The sequence below is a fragment of the Rhododendron vialii genome, chromosome 8a, assembly GCF_030253575.1.
Source record: "Rhododendron vialii isolate Sample 1 chromosome 8a, ASM3025357v1".
NCBI classification, from domain to species: Eukaryota; Viridiplantae; Streptophyta; class Magnoliopsida; order Ericales; family Ericaceae; genus Rhododendron; species Rhododendron vialii.
The window spans coordinates 18,295,993-18,312,412 of record NC_080564.1 but is presented as its reverse complement, the minus strand read 5'-3'; the positions used below and the strand labels follow the sequence as shown (position 1 = coordinate 18,312,412).

Below are 16,420 nucleotides of genomic sequence, written 5' to 3'. Positions count from 1 at the left end.
GAATAAGTATTCTAACAAGCGCACGCCCCACTATATATACACATAGAACGAGATTTAAATCTCTATAAGGTTTTTAATCTGTGCAACATGTTGATTTATTGGCATCCTGGGTGCTCCCATCACCAACAATTGTCATTGAATCCTTGGTAAACACAACCTTAGCACCATGACCCATGACTTTTTTATCTCCCTTGTCCAAGGTAAGCTCTAACTCATCTCTAATTATAGTTGCTGTTTTCAAGAAGACAAAATTTCCAATTAAGTGGCGGAAAACAGATAGGAAGCCAATATCGTTACTCTTTATATTTACTACGACATATAACTTAAAGGCCAGGAGCTTTCTTGTGCAAGATTCAAGGAATGCAAGGTAGCAAATGAACACACAGCTCAAAAAATGAAATATGACCTCCAATCAGAATTACAATGTCATCAAGGTACTGGCTCTTTCTTTTTCCAAATCGCAAAGCTTTTAGTGCTGCAATTTTCATGCCCCTCTAAGCTTGTTCACAACAAGAGTTGCCAAAGCTTCTTAGCTTCTTGTTCAATATCTTCTGCAATTATCAAAATCGGGTATCCACCTTTGACGTCATAACCTCTAAATCAGATTTAGCACATCAAAATACATAAGAAAAGATCAATCAGATGACCAAAAAGTCACCAAATTGAACAAATCACAACTAAATTGTAGCATACCTTCGTGGACTCGACCACACGTGATAAAATATTTAATTGGCAGCCATGAGAACTACTGTCCCACGCTACAAGCCAAACCCATATTTCTCTCTTTTTATTTTCTTTCTTCTTGCCAAATTTCCATAAATCGGTGCACATCAAATCCATCTAATTAGTGCTAATTGGGATTACCTTCGCTGGAGACAACGAAGACGACGGAAATGCATTAGCTTTGAAGGCAAAGAGCTACAATGGCTAGTCACGTCCAGCAAGGCACTGTAGAAAAAAGGGTGGTGGCGAGGACAATGGCGAGACTACTAAGTTTCGTTTCCAACCCTGCAGCTCGGGAAATGCCCAAATTGGAGCACCGGGACAACTCTCTCTCTCAACCAGAGGAAGAAAATGATAAGGGGAGATGCGGCCTAATATTAGTCAGGGAACACAATCCAATTGTTAGGGCTGAGATGAGAAAACCAGAATGGTGTACTCAAAGCAAATGAGAGTTCTGGAGAATGCGTCTACAACCACTATAAGGCAGAACCCAAGTATTATATCTTCTCCAGCGCACCACATATCCCACTTCGTAGAATTGGTAAAATCACAATTAAGAACACCCAGTTAAGAAAAGAGGCCCAGCAATTGAAGGGCAAATTCGTTCCAATTTGAAATTTTGCCATGCCACCTACCAGCTCTTTATAATAAGTAGGATAGGATAAAATCCAAATATTACGGACATAAACATCCCATTGCTTTTCAATTGAAGAGAGCAACTTGCACGCTTTTCTAGTACAAAAAAGGCTAGATCTCATTGTATCCTCACTCCTCCCTTAAATAGAGGAAGGCACCAAAAAATCTCAAGAGGCCTCACCCTCAACCAATAGATTTTCTAGCCTCTTTCAAATCGTAGAGAACAAATGCAATTGACTTCTCTTGTCATTTCATCCATCAATAGCGACCGACATATTTGTCATCCCATCCAAGGAAGAATTAATCATAATGAAGTTCACCTTCCAAAGTATGTGGATGTGTAAGAATATAGTAATATTAACTAGGTGAGCGGCTCGTGCTAGCATGAGGTGTCTCATGCCTGTTATTGGTAGGAGGTGTCGACGATTGTTGGTGGAAGATCAGTGACGGGCTCGTTGGTTTGGGTGTTGCAATCGTCGACCTTGGGGTTGTGGCGAGGTTGTACTAGTTTGCATCACATCCCTTTTGATTGGAAAGTGGAAATAGAAAACCCCAAGTGTTGGGGCAAAATATGAAAAATCTCTGAACTTTAAGTAAATGAACCCCAGCTCACAAGACAATTCGAGCCAATAATGCGACAAGCCATGAGCCGATTGCAAGCCACTTGGAGCCGTAAGAAAAGAACAGAACAATGAATAGAGCAAATATAATAACTGGAACGAACGGAACAGATAAGACCCTGGCTATAGCTATATTATCACATAATTGCCTCCATACAAATAAAATGCTTCCAAGCATGTTTGATTCGATATTACAACGAACCACTACTTTTTAGTACACACAAGCAAAAGGCAAACCAGTTTCTTAGTTTTTACTACGGACCTAGCCAAAAGAATAGTTTTGGGCACCATACACTACATGTGCACAAAAGTTTAATCTACACATTGCTAGACAAGTTGCTCAAAACCAACATGATTTTCTTATAGATATTGATTGATATGTCATGACCCAAAATAAGCACATATGCTGCAAAAACTACCCATCCCATGCATTCTTCTGGCATAATCAATTCCACCAAAATGTAGAAAGAACTTAAGTATATGTTCATACCCATTCATAATTTTTCTCCCAGTTCTCTATTCCATCAATCACAACAACTCTGATGTCATAATTCCCGAGCACTGCGACAAGGATGAATCAAAAGGGAGTTTGATACATCTTCATGCCAAATAACATGAACCAAAAGGGAGTTTCATAATGTAGCCAGGTTAATGTAGTGAGGATAAGGTCTAATATAACGTACATTGGTTGTATTGTTGAGCATTTCTGCCACAGTGATGTCGTAAAGTTGTTCTGCCTTCTCTGCAAATGCAGTGGCAGGGATGGATCCAGTTTGATCTACTATCTCCACATTGAATTTGAGCATGCAAATAGTTTAGATTTAATGAGAGGTTGTTTGGGCTAAAACTTTGAACATGAGCATGAATTGAATACTAAATAAGTCTTTATGTGCTCAAGTATCAACAATAGAGCAAAAATAAAGTGCACAGGTTATAAAGAGTCCTTCAAGTTCTGGTACTGTTAATAATAATTCACATGGGTATGACAAAGTGTGGGGGGGGTTGTGGTTAGCAGGAACAGCTGCATCTCAATGACTCACCAGAAAAAGGTGCAAAGAATGGAAGTGGCAAACCTTATTTCCAAAGGTTTTTACTGAAAGTTATCTCAGTTGCTAGGTATTTACTTCAAATATGATACTACAATGCAATCCATGATGCTATAAATGCTCAAAGAAAGTGGCGGTGGTTCAAAGTTCCACCAATAGGAAAGCTTATACCAATCGTGATACACAACAAGTATGCAGCGATAGACAACAACAAATCGTGAGATGAATAGATGATCAAAGGATTGATCATAAATCGTCAAATGGAAACAGTTAAAAAAGATGAAATGTGTAAACAACCTAGAAGGATAGCTGGACTTCAATAGCCCAAGCCCAAGCAATATCATTATTTACACATTTGGAAAAAATTGTTCAACTCCAAATGAAACACTGAAGTTTGATCATTAATGGTAAATAATAGATATGTAAATGTACATGCTTCCTTAATGTCATCTACTCTGTAAGAAGCCAAAAAGTATAAGGTCATAGAAATCGTTAATGAAACTCACCGTTTTTACAAGTGATTCCCCAAGCCTTGCTGTGCCTACCATCATGCAAAATAATAGGACAATAAAAGTTGCTAGGAAGTGTCTAAGATTCAGGTGTTGTGGACCTAAAAGCAGGATCTCTTCTGATATTTTTGTTATAGTTTTATTCGTGTTGTTCCAATGCCAAAGGATAGTAGGGGATCTAGCAAAATACTCTTCAAATTTGCCCATATGCGTCAGGAAATGTAAAAAGAGTATTGAAGGACTAAACTTATGATGCAATGCCTGTCTAAAATAGTAGTTAAATGTAGTGGAAGAAGAATTTGGAATTGTTCTAAGGTTTCTGCAGTGTATTTATATATGCGTCTACAGCAATAAACTTTTACAGTCAAGCATCAAACCATAACCCACTCAGAGAATGCAACATTGAGGGGTCATCGATACTCTAATCCTTTAATCACAAAACAGTATGTATATCCTCTTTTGAGAAGATTAACCAATGAATTCAGCACGAATACCAAGAAATCATGACAACATGATATCCTCCTTTCGGAGATCAAAACTGATATCGAAGTCGAAGATCAATAAAGGCAAGGGAAAAAAAGGCTCTTACAAAGATACAAGTAGTTAGCATACTACAAATCAAGAAAGTGCAAACCTAAAGAAGTTTAAATAAGTGTAATACAAGCTCTAAAACTGTATGGGTCGGTCAAGCTCCAATGAACAAAAAAATGATCGGAAGGAGCTCATAATAGTGATCAAGTTAGAGAATACCATTCTAGAAGAAACTAATATTAGTACTAATTAAAGACAATCGGTGATAGTATGAAGGTAGTAACTTTCTGTAAAATCACATACCTGCAACCGATGTGGGCATATTATTCACGGCAATATGGCTACTTTCAGGACCTTTTTAAGGACCTGCTTTTTCTATAGGACCTTCTTTGATGGAACAAGATATGCTAGATCAGGAGGTTGATCTTGCCAATTGAAGGGTTGGCCTAAAAAATAAAAGAAACTTTTGTTTCATACAAAATCCATTAGTAGATAAACCCACTCAGGAAACTGGATTGGAAATTACCTCCAGGTCAACATAGGCCGGATCTTTTCCTATGGATTTTAGAAATTTGTCAAGGTTGAGGGCATTAAGAGCTTGAACCACCAATGTTAGGGACCATAACCATCAGGTGTGACAACATGCAGACAAGAAAGTAATATTCTTTAGGCCAATCCTCTCAACAACAATGACTGGATTCATAGTGGTTTTCTTAAAGACCCAAATTATGAACTGATGTACAACTTGCAAGAAGTAGTTATGGAACAATGTGAAGCAAACAGCTATTTGTTAACTTCTTCTCAGCTAACCACATCTTGTACAAGGACATTCACCCCTCATACTTTTATGCTTTCAAATAGTAATGTACCTTGAAACTTCAATTTTAGTTCGCCAAATGTAAAGAGAGAGCAGTATGAAAACTCTGAAGGATTATCCTCCTATCTACCCTCAGTAAAATACTTATCCCAACTACCTCCAATGTACTTATATGTGGTTTAGGGGGTTTGTAATAAGCAGAGAGAAAAGAGAAGGACGTAGTCAATGTATGTTTCAATCGCAAAAATTGAAGCTATGGGCTAGTTATAGTGACCCTGCCACTGTGAAAAAATATGCTAGATGCGCTCAATTGGGTGAAAATTTTGAATTAGATCGTGCTACTTTGAAATCCAATGGTGTTTTGCGTAGTAGTCCAAGGGGTTGGTTTAGTTTTGGGCATGCTTGATTTGCTTTGCTCTTTTTCTTCGGGTACATGTGGCTAGAATCCTATTGCCCATCAATGTCTCCCTCTCCTATCCCAATGAACTCATGTGCTACCTCTCTCTCTCTACCTTCCTACTACTTCCATCATTTTGTTCAATTGTTCATGCAAGATTTAAAGGTATAATTTAGAGAGTTGCGGGTGATTACAGTCTAGCTAAACAAAAATAAAGCCTACAAGGCTAGGAGCCCAGGAAATTAACTTGATTTCAAATAATGGCTGGACTTTTATGTATCAGGAATGTGTTATGGAGTCTAACGCTTGAAGGAATTCAAACTGGATTATGTATTGTCTCATATTCAGCAAGAGATTTATAGATTTGGACGCTATTGCAGTAATTTCTTTGTCATTTAGTCAATTCCGGAGAAGAGAGGCATGCTCTTGTGATCTTCAAAGAATACCCCCATATTATAGAGGCACTGTCATTTAGAATGTAATGAAATAAATAGGTAAAGTAGGAAAAAGAATACAAGCAAGGTCTAACCACAAAAGGAAAAAACAAAAGGAATATAAAATGATAAAACCTAGTTATTATTATTAAGCAGGAGAATTTATTCTGCTGGAGGCAGAGAATACAAAAGGAGCAGGTAAAACCAGTAACGGGGAAAATTCATGCATAAGGAAAAAGTAAAACTAAGAATTTTTTCATAGATGTTTATGAATGCTTTTAAATTTCTTTATTTTTTACTGTTGTCGCAATCATCATGCATATGTCGTTAGCTCAGCACAGAAGTTTAAGACTTTCCTTCCCACCTACTGTCCAGATGAATTCTTCCCTGTATGTTTTCTTCATAGTGATCATTGTTTAAGAATTTCATTTTCCTCCCTTTTAGAACGAGCAAACCTCCACAAAAATAGGACCATCAAAAGAGAGAAAACAAATAAGCTTTTTTCCGCACCATATGTACACGCTTCATACAACAGGTCCACACAAATAACACTTCAAAATACTATTAATCCTCGAGAAACTCACACACACTATTCCGGAAGAACTGGAATCAAACCATGTAAAGAACAATTCGAACCATACGAAGCTCCGCCCAAAATAAAGGTACACAAATAGGAGCCTAAAAAGAAACGAATCTCACCTCGCGGCACTACTTTGAGTCGGCACCACTACTGCAGAACTTGATCGCCTTGCTCCTTCCGAAACCCACGAACTCCTTCCTCTCCTCCTGTCTAGAAACATCTTAGAAAAAAACCAATTATTATATACAAGCTGCAGGAGCGAAAGACAACATCAAAACCCTCGATCGACTTAGAAAAGACAAATCGAAGCAAATCACCTCACCGTCGCAAATCACGAAGTCTACGGCAAAGAATCCCCCAATATCGCCTCACCGTTGCTGGCCTAGGCTTCTTGTTCTTCCGTTCTTTTCTCGGTGTGGAAGAGTATCTCTTTTCTCTCTGTCTCTCCTATCTGCTCCAAACTAGATGAAGGAAAGGAAAAGGAAAGGGGGGAGATGTGGCTTCATCTGGGCCACGTTCTTCGCATGAGGTGAATGGACCAAACTGCCCTCGACGCCAAAACCAATGGCTCCCCAATCCAAGGGCACAATTGGAAAAATAGGGAAAAATTGCCAAGCTGTGAAATTGGGTTGAACTCTCTTTGTTTTATAGCTTTAGATAACTACAACCACTAAATCCTCTTCCAATAACAGATAACAAATTTCATTGAAATGTGGTATTCATCGCCGTATACTGCTATCAGATATGATAATTCCTTGGCAATCAAAATGTGGAGTGCTAAATCATCTAAATTTTTGAAATTCGTACAACCAAAAAAAGAAGTGGCAATCTCCACCAACTGAACCACCATCTACAATAGCCATAGACAGGTACACCATAACTTTAACAAGTCTAAATCTAATAAATTAGTTTTTCTTCATGTTGAGCTTGTATGATGCGTGATGGGAACGTAGTCTCTACATTGGGGTAAAGCTATGTCAAATTATCGTCAAAATAGATTGGTGTCAACTTTTAGTGGCATAGAGAATGTATCACAAACACTTCTTTCAAGGAATCCAATGTTTGCATATCACAAATTTGTATCAAGAAAGAAGAACAAATACAAGTGGCAGGGGTATGATGAATTGTGCTAACAAATCGAATACATAAAAAAAAAAAAAAGCAGCCAAAAAGTATAAAAACACCAAGGCTGCCCAAAACTATAAGATTGAACTGGTTCCAAAAGATCCATGAACCTAATGCTAATTCAGAAGGCTAAAGAAAGGAATAAAGTTAATGCATATGATAGAGCTCTGTTAACAAACCCATCAATAATCCAGGCTGTCTTTGGATTTGTTTTCTCATGATCTAGTTTTATGGAATTTTTCTCCCTCATTATGAGTTGAACTTATTAGTTTTCTTGACAACTTAAACAAATCATGTAAAAACAAAATTGGAGGCCAAAGGATCTGAAATTCCAAACAAATGAAATCGTAAAAAACCAAAAAAGAATTTGAAAAGAATTATCCAAAAATTAAGTTCATGAAAAGAGGGATGAAACACCTCAAACTATCCAAAAGATAGACTTTAAAGCACAATAGAGAAGAGAGAGAATCGGGTAAGTACCTATTTGTCTTACTACTCTATTCACAATTAACACAATGCTTTTAGAGGCAAACCAATCTCTAATGAACGCTGAAAATGTTTTTGACAAAAGAAATGCAGACATAGGGTACTTACATGAGTAGATCTTCGTAGTAGTTAGCATCCCCGTCACTCGTTTTACTCCATTTCTTGTGCCCACATAGACTACTGTAGCAGCTAGAAGAAATGGTGGGAACTTGAGCATTTCATGACAGAAGCTCTAGCTGGTTTAAGACCATTCCAAAAATCTTCCATCGAATCACCCTTTATAAAAGAAAGAAACTGGTAAATATTTGATATGAATATGTCCAATAGATTGAGTGACTTTAAGGAGCCTCCTTGTAAACACATATGGAGTTGTCAATTAGCTATATAGCTCAACTCTAGTGAAGTCTAATATAACATTGATACATATAACTTTAAGACCCACACCTTTATATATCAAAAAGGGAGGACCAAAATGTAAGTGAGTAAGTGCCTTATGGATCTACACGTTGCGCAACCTAGTGGTGGCTGAGAAATTATACAGCATCTTAAAAGTTCAAATTCACTATCCTTGTCCTTTCCAATATCATGGCTGATCAAGAACAAGTTAGTTCGAGGGAACCATCCATGTACAGATATGCTTACAAGAACAATGGCTATACATGCAATGTGTAACGCCCCGAGCAGACCACTGGCCTAGTACCCTGATTTTGATCCACAGGCCACACCACATGACCCAAAAGCTTAAGCACAAGGTACTAGTAGTAGCCCACAAGGTTTGTTATATGCCCAAGATCATCCATGTAGACTTCCGATGTGGGACGGGGTGTTACAATCTCCCCAACTTTATAGCCTCGCGCCCTCGCGAGGGGTTGAGCACTATAATCACCAATACAAATCAAACCAACAACCAAATCAAACCAAACTCCAAGGCCCACATGGTCGTGCACATGGATGGCTTTGATACCACTTGTAACGCCCCGAGTAGACCACTGGCCCAGTACCCTGATTTTGATCCACAGGCCACACTACATGACCCAAAAGCTTAAGCACAAGGTACTAGTAGTAGCCCACAAGGTTTGTTATATGCCCAAGATCATCCATGTAGACTTCCGATGTGGGACGGGATGTTACACAATGTAAGTCGAACCAAAGTAATACAATGCGTGTACTCCCATCGAGATAGTATCATAGTTAAAACTTCGATGAGCAACATCTCGATCGTAAATTCAAAAGACAACAGTTGCTAACCCAAAAAGAAATCTGTGGCAGCCATCAGACTAAAGAAACCTACCAAGTTGAGGAGAGAAAATGCTAGTTTGAAAGATGTGAACTCTTTGTTATCATGTGGCAATTGCTTGCAATGAAAAGAAAACGTTTTCATGTGTCTATGTATATTCGTTTACACATAATCGTTATGAAAACAATTATTATTATACCAACGCATAGAATGTGTCATTTCCTCCTATGCGATCCCCGTATTTAGTGCTTTATGTGCTTTTCTGCCTCCATTCCCATTTCAACTTCCATCCCTTTTTTGCTATGTTCCACAAGGTAAAACCTCTCCATTGTATACATTCTATAAGACATGCCCTCCCCTTTAGACAATTGATTTGTTCCTTCTCCTTTTTTTGTTATTACTCCAGCAAATGTAGTGAGTAAAGGTACCCTTTTTGCGGGATGGAATACAGTTACACAAAGCACATATATGCATATCTCATTTGTAGCATTTCATAATAAACAAGAACATAGTATAAAAAAAATTAGAAAATCAGTCTTAGGTTCATTACGTGAACTTCATAAGCCCACAAGTCCACCTATTAATTTTGTAAGGTCTTAAGTCCATTTTAGGGTACCCTAGAGTAAGGTAAGGTACCCTAGGATCTAGGCACTTTCATAAGATTTTAAGGTGCACTTTTTTATTATAGGATAGGGTACCCTAGGGTAGGGTAGATTACCCTAGTGTAGAGTACCCTAGAGTTTAGGCACTTTTTTTTAGGGTTTTAGGGTGCACTTTCCTATTATAGGGTTTTAGTGGTTTATGCACTTTCATAGGGTTTAGGGTTTTAGGCACTTTCATAGGGTACCCTAGGGTTTAGGTTGTGTGGACTTGTGGCTTTACAAAACTATTAGGTGAACTTGTGGGCTTATGAAATGTCTATAGTGGACCTATCACTAAATCTCCCTATTAAAATCTCAACAAAAGTGTATCAAGACTGTGCTCTATAACAAATCTACCTTGAAATATTTAGCCTTCAAGGATGAACACCATCGATGACCCGCACCAGTCAAACGGATTGAAACAAAACAGTGGCAAACTATTCAGTTTTAGATGACAAAGGAAATGCAAGATTACTCTAACAAATTACTAATTAGATCTTTAATGCCTAAAAAATTCAAAGAAAAACTGAAGAATAGACATAGCCCCTTCCTTGTATTTCTGGGTCATGAATCTGAATTTCTGGTCGGTCAAAGTTTGGCGGGATTTTTCCAATTGAGCCCCTTAATGGGGGAGATTGAAGGGTAATGCTCAGGGGCAGTCTTAACTTTTTTCTTGGCATGATAAAGTCATGCCCATTGCTTTTAAGGCTTTTCGATATCTGGTAATATACACGTATATACATACGAATTGTTCATTTTTTTCAAAACCAAACAACATAAGTCATCCATTACATAAAATACCTATTGCAAAGGCTAGTCTGAGCAAGATTGTGGGCTAGTTGCAAGTCCTGTTGGTGGCCTTGATCACACAAACAAACTTAAAGGCTAAGGCTAACAGCTTATAATCTAATGACATTTTGCAGCAAAATAAACATTTTCCAAAGCATGGACCACTTCAGTGCAACATGTGAGAATGTCGATGCATCGAAGACCTTTGCTCTTAGCACGTCTCAAAAGGCTGCAGAGAGGTCACGCTTCCACAATTGCTTATTCAAGAGACGTCAAGCATGGATACTTGAATAATAAGCATGGTTTCGGCAGTAACATTGCTTATTCAAGAGAGTTCACACACCGAAGCAATGTTAATAAGCATGGTTTTAGCTCACCACAATAAGCATGACCTCTCTTGAATAAGCAGGATTTTAGCTGAAGAGAGGTCACGCACCAATACTTGAATAAGCATGGTTTCTGGTGGGTCGTACTCTTAAGCAAATTCGATTAAATCAATTTGTTGGGAGCCATGGTAACAGATTCGGTTTTCGATTCTAGATGTTACCCAATTTCAGCTGCAAAATGATTTCATGCATAAGGGTAGTGGCCTACAGTGAAGCATAGGCCCGAGAGTCTACAAAAATAAAAATTGGAGATAAAGAATAAGGTCTCTCAAATAGGTGATCAAACAAACACATGGTCAAAAAAGAAAAACTATTCAGCACAACATATCAACCCTTCATTGTTCCATAGATCATTTCATAGAAAACTCACCCAAATGTTGAACCCAAATAAAGTAGAATCAGTGAGGCAATGGTCTCCAATCATTCTCTAGCAGTCTTAATAGAAACTCTAGACATTAGAACAAGAAAAAGATAAATAATCATCACTTATAATCATACATCACCGGCCGAAAGCATTAAATAATTACAACCCATGTTCTACATAATAATAAAGGGTGACAAGTCAAAATATATAGGAGAAGAAAGTGCCAAGTTCTACGAAGTGAACTCCCTGTTTTACCTCACCTGCCGAAAGCTGCAACCATCACTGCCACAGCTCTGCCATCATCTGCATACCGCAACCACTGTACCACCATTCTCTAACCAACACCACCCCCATTTTCCATAGATACCCTCGTAAAAATCAGGAGAAGCCGACAAAAATTAGGTAATTAAAAAGGACATATTAGGAAAACGTTAAAAGTCTAAAAAAGCATAATGGTAATCCTTGCAAATGCTATGAGTTATGAAATAACCATAACCCCCACTTACAACATAGGTGGAAACCACAGCAAAGGGCCGCATTGGAAAAATTGAGCCACAAAAGGAGTCTCTCCATGAAAAAAAATGAAATAAGCCCAAAAATGAGGACGAAAGGTTAGAAAAAAAAAACTTTTGAGAATAAAGGACAAAAGATGCATGAAACCTAAATATGGAGGTTACATCCTCATGGACACTTCTACCATTCCCAGCACCAAAAAAACTAAATCTACGCACTTACCTTTTCATCCAATAGTCCAAAGGCCCAAAGTGATTCATAAATGGTTCTCTTAATCAATCAACTAACCAATTGTAGTATGTTACACTACTAAATACAACAGCAAAGAATAGAGATGAAATTCAAAAGGATTTTTGGCTAAAACTTGTGAGCAGAATGAGTTATTAAAACCACACTATACTCCTCCTGATCACAAGCAAACGCAGCAGCAATGGCTTGCAAGTAATTGCCAGTACAATAAGCAATACAGACAACATATTAATGAAAACCAATATATAAAGATATTTTTTTTGTAAGGAAGAAGCAATGTTACCACAATAAAGTTCCATAATCGGTCATATGACCTTGTTCAGTTAAAATCCCATTAGAAACCAATATACATGATAGCCAAAAGTGAGGTCCCATTACTTCTCAAAACCCACTAATTTTTTCAGTTGTGTTCTTGTAAAACTCAATCACAAAGTTCTCTCTCTCTTTTCCCTTTACTTTCGTATGCTTCCTTTTGTTCTTCACCGAATGGTCATTATCATTAACGTCATTAGAAATAACTGAAATGTAAGAATTCCAACCACATCCCTTCCCAACTCAGGCAAAGAAAACTGGTATGGTATCAAAATCATACGGAAAAAAAGTTAAGGAGCATTACATTTTCCATTTTTTTGCCAAAATCAGGAAGACCAAAGAGTATTTCTGTTTTATCAGCCCCCAAAATGAGATCTGAAAATGGAGAAGACACCACAATGGAAGAATAATCAAAAATAAAAAATAGAAATCAAAATCAGCCTTGACCTAAAAAGGAAGATACATTCTTTTCACCTCATCCTACACAATCAAATTCCGAACTGAGTAGTGGTGGTGGAGAAATGGTTGCAGCAGAAGGTTTTCTCTATGGTGGAGTGAGGCAGCGCTGACTTGACAACGTGGTCTTGAGTCTTAAATCGTGCATCGATGAGTCCGCCGTACATAGTACAGTGCTACCACATATCCCTAGCAGGATCCTCGGCCTTCTTCGTCGCTTCCGATGCATTCTTCCCCCACTTTCCCAAAAAACAGTGACTACATACAAACAGAAACGAGAGACAACAAAGAAAAAGACGAGAGACAAAAGAGACAACACAAAGAGATGCAAAAACAGTTCACAGCAGAAATGAGCAGAGAAGACGAGATTTAGATTAAGTATATATGAATCCAAACTACACTAAAACCATAATAGTATACTACCGCAACAAAAAAACCACTTAGATTTGCAAAATTACGTATTTATTAACCCCCCCCCCCCCCCCCCCCCCCCCCCCGATTAATCCCACCTAGCCGCCTAATTATTCGATTAATCATGCCCAACCACCTAGCTGATTAGTCGCCAACTAATTCTGCCTAACTGCCAACTAATCATCCGATTTGTCTCGCCACCCAATTCAGCACCTAGATGTTTGGCTAGGCAAATTTTTTACAACTTTTACAACACTGCTTGCATTGTTTAAGAAAAGGATCGTACTCCTTGCATTGCATGTGTCAAACATATTGACTATAACTCGCATCAATCCACAAAATGGACCTCTTTATGTTAAGTTTCACTACATATCACCAATAGTGAGATTCTTCTAGCTTATATAAGTTCATAAGTCATAACGAATACAATAGGAAAAGCCAGATAATACTTTAGATGGTATTAGTATGATGATGTCTCTAGGTGAACAACTGAATACAAATGAAAACAAAAACGAACCAGATTTCAACTGACAATGCAGACAGAGTCATTGTCGTCATCAAGATATTTATATCTGGCCTCCTTTCAATGCAGCATTTTATCACTGGAATTGCAACGATTCCTTCACCTGATAAAAAAAAACAACAGTCATAACACAAATAGAACAAAATTCCAATTGACAAACACTACCCCGTTTGGTTTGAATGAAACTTAAAACATACAGGTGATAGTATTCCAAATAGAAAAAGGAAGCAAGAATATCCATCGCTAACTAACACAAAGAGCTCATTTGGCAACTTACAACGAGAGATGGTTTACCAGAAGTGAAGCGGTCTTGCGAGAAGAGAAGCAGACCACAAGGATAGGGGGTCGGAAAAAAAAAAAGAAGAGGAGGAGAAAGATAACAGATCCAGAAACCTTACCATTCGCCGCTCTCGTCGCCGGCCGAAACCCCCAAAAGGGTGCTGATAAACCAGCAAATCACCCCCATAAACAACCAGGGGAAGACGACCGTCGAGAACCAGGACGCCCAACACCAATCTCCATCACCACCATCTTCAATAGCCTGTACATAAGCGGATCATTTTTTAATAAGAAAAAGAAACGAAAAAAAAAGCAGGCAGACGAGGGTAAAAATGGTAGAAAACAGAGGGAAATAGGGAGGAAGGGGAGAGAAAGAGAGAGGAGGAAAGGCCCCCGGCAGCTGAAACCCTAGAAACAACCAAGAACTCTTCGCCTCCTAGCAAGAGAGAGGTGTTTAAGTATCCAAAATCTTAACTCTTTTTTTTGGTTAAGGCCAAAATCTTAACTCTTACCAACTTAAAAAATGCTATACGTAATAACATTTGTCTACAATTACGTATATGATGATATTCACTATGGGATGAGAGAGAAGTATAACCTAGGGAGACGGCATGGAACTAGATGAAAGGGCCGGCGGGGCGAGGGAGAGAAGGACGGCTGAGGCACTCGGGCCAACAGAGAGGGTGTTCCAGGCCTCGAACCCTGCGCAGACCGTAGCTCAAAGCTCTGTACACCATATACACCAGCTTCCCTCTCTCCCTCGCCATTCTCGCCCAACTGCAGTCTTTGTGTGGGGAGAGAGAGAGAGAGAGAGAAGGGGGCAGGAGGGGGGGTTGTGTGGGGAGAGAGAGATAGAGAAGGTTTTTCTCTTCTCTCTAAACCTACAAGAACATGACAACGCTTGGGAAAGATTCGTGAAAGATTTTTCAATGTTTTCTGTTTTTGAATACCGTTGGCACGACCAAAAAAGGTCGACTTGTAAACAGAAAGATTTTCAAAAAATGGTCCAAGATTTACAACTCTTCTTTCATGAGTATTTTTTCTTAATTTAAATTTGAATCACTTTCTTAAAGAGTAAAGGAAAAAGAGGTTTTAATGAAGTGTAAATGTCAAAACCTATTTTGTTAATGTCAAAATTATTTTGCACAAAATACTTGTACGTTGTATATGGTAACAATAATTTTGAATCAACTACACTTTTCACGAATCAAACCTACAATTCTGGTACAATTCTTTCACGAATCTAACCTACAAATCTTTCTAAACGGAAAGACTTTCAACACTCTCCGACACTTGGGAAAGATTCGTGAAACAAGACACATGGTACAATCTTTTTTTCTTTTTACTCCCTTCCTACAAAAGTGATTCAAATTTAAATACTCCCTTCGTCCCTTTTTAAGTGTCCTGCTTCGTAACTCCAACTTATTAAAAAGACATCATTATTACACCTTTCACATCAACTTTTTCCTCCACTTTCCCTACTTACCCATCATCGTTACACTTTTATTCACTAACTTTTCAAAATAAAATCTACTTTTAGGGACAAAATAGACAATACACCAACTTTTACCCCCCTAACTTTACAAAATGGACACTTATTAAGGGATAGCCCAAAATGAAATACTAGACACAAAAAAAGGGACGGAGGGAGTACAAAAATACTCATGGGAAAGGACCTCCTCTCCAACGGTCTGATTTTCATTGTCCCGAAACCCCTTGTTCTTTTGTGCTAAAGGGTTTCGGTTGTTGATTTGTGTCAATTTTTTAATTATTATAAATTCAACGGCCAGAACCACCATGTTCATTTTGGTTCTTTGTACTTATTTGTTGAGTTTTCACTTTTACCTCTCTGTGTTGGAGTAATCTCTTTAGTTGCCTTAATTGCTAGGGATTAGCAGCTGGTTGGGGTGTGATGAATGGTTAAAAGTGCATATTTATCCTATTATTCTAGGGTAGTATTGCACTTGTATTTTATTATATAAATTCCTACAATGTACGCTTAGTTGTTGATTAATGGAATAATTATTTCTTTGTACGTGAAACGAGTGATTTTGGTGACATTTAAAAAGGTTGGAGTTGACGTTGGATCAACCTTAAAAGAGATGGGTTAAAGCATAAGAAAAATGCCAAAAAGAAGCCCAAATCATGTGTTCATGAGTGGAAAAAAGAGTTCGACCCAATAGTTGGTGGCCCAACACTTAATTTATCATGTTATATTGGTATTTGGGCTCCTCCAACATTCCCAAATTGGGCTCCTTCCCCTACTTACAAATTGGGAAAATGACGGCCAATGACGTGTTTTAATAATTAATACTCATCAAAGACATTTTCAGCATTAACAAATGTTCTTAACTTG

The 16,420-nt window shown here is 38.1% G+C and overlaps 1 long non-coding RNA gene across 8 annotated transcripts; it reads right to left on the bottom strand.

Annotated features, from left to right (window-relative positions):
* Window positions 1-63: 63 nt before the first annotated feature.
* On the bottom strand, window positions 64-14,873 carry LOC131335710 (uncharacterized). 8 transcript variants are annotated; one of them, XR_009202592.1, is made up of 15 exons: window positions 14,663-14,873; window positions 14,184-14,500; window positions 13,780-13,888; window positions 12,870-13,109; window positions 12,700-12,770; window positions 11,582-11,689; window positions 8,009-8,180; window positions 6,611-6,861; window positions 6,413-6,503; window positions 4,592-4,662; window positions 4,369-4,511; window positions 2,663-2,760; window positions 2,470-2,540; window positions 407-551; window positions 64-231 (listed from the first exon to the last, which is right to left on the bottom strand). It is a non-coding gene; the product is annotated as an uncharacterized LOC131335710 (long non-coding RNA). The 8 variants fall into 8 exon arrangements; XR_009202596.1 differs by lacking the exons at window positions 407-551; window positions 2,470-2,540; window positions 2,663-2,760; ... (3 more) ...; window positions 6,611-6,861; window positions 8,009-8,180 and adding an exon at window positions 11,328-11,403 and having other exon boundaries at window positions 11,577-11,689; XR_009202597.1 differs by lacking the exons at window positions 407-551; window positions 2,470-2,540; window positions 2,663-2,760; ... (3 more) ...; window positions 6,611-6,861; window positions 8,009-8,180 and adding an exon at window positions 11,328-11,403.
* Between the last annotated feature and the right edge of the window lie 1,547 nt (window positions 14,874-16,420).